We start from the raw sequence: 2,682 nt of genomic DNA, 5'->3' as shown, positions 1-2,682 counted from the left end.
TAAAAGGAATGTAAAAATTACTGTTAATAAAACAGTTTCTTATTTAAAGTTATCTTTAAGGATTGCAGTTTCTATAGTTAATGTAAAAATACCTTCTTCTTAAGAGTTGTCTCATAAGCTAGCATTTGAGATATACCACGATAGCTGAACAACACTTTTCACAGTAAGTATTATTTTAAAAAGTGACAGAGCTATTATTTGTTCCTTAGAGAAGCAGATTGCCAACCTCTTCCTTTATTCACTACGTTAGCTACAATGCAACATGTTCTAGTAAGTGTCTTCACCTGCTAATGGAGTTACACATGGACAACATGAACGATACTCGGTCAGCTTCACCGCCCCTGCCAAGATACACGCAATGGAAGTCAGGAGGCTGAGTTGCAAACCCATCTTGAATAAATTACCGTTACCAAAATGGCGGCCAGGAATCAAGAGTAATACCTGTGGATGCTGCCATGTACCTTTTTTCTCCACCGTGCATTTGGCATCAGCAGCAAAGAGGGAGGAAGGAAGCAGAGTAACGTAGGAGCTGTTGTATCACAGACTCCCTTCCTGTGGGTTAACTGGCCGTAGGCAGTTTGACAGCCAAGACTACAGTTGGTGCAGATAAAAATTATTTACACTGTGCTGGAAAATCTAATCCAAGGTGATTTTTTTCAAATTTACAATACAAATTAAGAGGAAAGCTAAAGAAATGAAGTGCTCCCATATTCTGATTATTCTGAAAAATCTCACTGTAGTATACAGGCTGACTTCCATTATTAAAAAAACCCCAAACTTTAAGAGAAAAATAAGACTTCTATTTGCATATGTTGTAATCCTATTTGCTTACAGCTCATTTTAAAATGAAACATTTTAAAAAGAAAAACCCGCAACTGAAAAAAACGTTGATGGAGTCCTGTGGCAGAAAGACTACTGGTTGAGTTATCTGCAGTTACTTTTTGGTTTGGTTACTTTTGAACAGATCATTCTCTTGGCTGATAATACTACATTTGACACAATTCACTTCAAATACAGCAAATAATACAGTCTAACTCCTTGAAAGTCTTGCAAGTGCACTGTTCTGCCACTAGTATCTCTCCAGAGAAATAAGCACAAGCAGCATGCCATGTTCTTTCAACCATCTCCTCCTGATTAATTCCTACATGGAAATTTACAATTAAATCTGTTATTTAATATTCAGAATAAGCACAGTTTGGAAACAGTGTCCCCTGCTGCTCTTAAGTGCAAAGATGTCTCATCTTCAAGTTATAAAGATGCAACAGGCATCACAATAACTGTTTTTATAGCAACAGCACCTGGACGCCTCAGAGCATTATCAAACCACCACAGTAGGTACTGAATATGGGTTTCACAGAAGCAGCCCCTGTTCAATAAAGTTTAGGACTCTTTCAACATAAAAAAAAAAGAAAAAAAAAAGAAATTGCTTTCCAATTCAAAGATACAGTTTTGCCTATTCTCTTCCACTGTACAGAAAAATAAATAAAAATTTGAATACATCATCTTTGAAAATCATCAACTTCCCCCACATAGAGCTAACTTTACAATTATCCCCTAAACTTTGATGAGTTGCTCTAATCTTTCCTATTCCTGTGAAAATTATTAATTTCTCCTTGCCGATATTCTGCTCCCAGTCCCTCTTTGCAGGATAATGAACTTGAAAGACCAGCTGCTAAACAGTTAGAAGTTCTAGAAAAGGCATTATAAAGTAAGTAAAACCAACTTCCTCAAAAGTTTTCCTTGGAATGAAACTTCAGAGTCGATCCCATAAATTTTGTGCAAGATGTAAAAAGCCTGTTCTGCAATTCCGGAGAAGTGCAATTCAGCCCTTCGCTGCAAACAGCTGAAGATAAAAATCCGAATGCTCTATCTCTGTGAATAAGATTAGTTTCGCTGCAGAAGATGGGGTGGAAATTGCAAACACTAGTGTTTACATGATTTAGATTGTGATTACCTAGTTCATGTTAAGAAACACAGATAAAACTCCATTTCAATTGTAAAAACAGCATGCCCGCTTGTAACAAACATGTACCTACTTAAAAAGAATTCCCCAAATAAAGCTTGGCCGAAAATGCCATTAGGGAAGTTTAGAACTTTGTTTCCTATACATAGGAATAAGACTTTTTTTTTTTTTTTTAAACACTTCCTACTTTATTCCTAAATGCAGAAATTAAATTCTGCTTAAATTCCTTAAGCAGAAGAGGAAATAAAATTAATGGATTAAAAATCCCACTCAACTAAACTGTTTTTTTAATTTCAATGAACAATTCAACATCTTCTAGACAGATTCAGGCTTCCATGACCATTAATCTTACGGTCTTGCACTGAAATTACAAGAAGAAAGGGTGCATAATACCACCAACTGTGTGTCATTCATATTCATTAATTCTACCCCTATTAGTGCACTAGAAAACCAAATTTTATAGTAGAAAAGGAGGTCAAAGAGTGGTAATTATTCGTTGTTACCAAAGTGACACACATACACCAGTGACCCAGAGAACACGAGGAACTCATTTCCTACTTTGCTGAGCCACCCACAAAACTAAGCAATTTCTGCACAGTATTTCCTGGGTAACTTTTCTTTCTCAGCTTGCTGCCTCAAACCACAGTTCCCAAGGGAAGGCAAGTATGAAGGTAAGTCACACCTTTGACGAAATAAAATTATTCCACTTATCAAATCTT

Source organism: Egretta garzetta, unplaced genomic scaffold (genome assembly GCF_000687185.1).
Source record: "Egretta garzetta isolate BGI_Z169 unplaced genomic scaffold, ASM68718v1 scaffold217, whole genome shotgun sequence".
Taxonomy (NCBI): Eukaryota; Metazoa; Chordata; class Aves; order Pelecaniformes; family Ardeidae; genus Egretta; species Egretta garzetta.
This window is presented reverse-complemented; position numbering follows the sequence as displayed.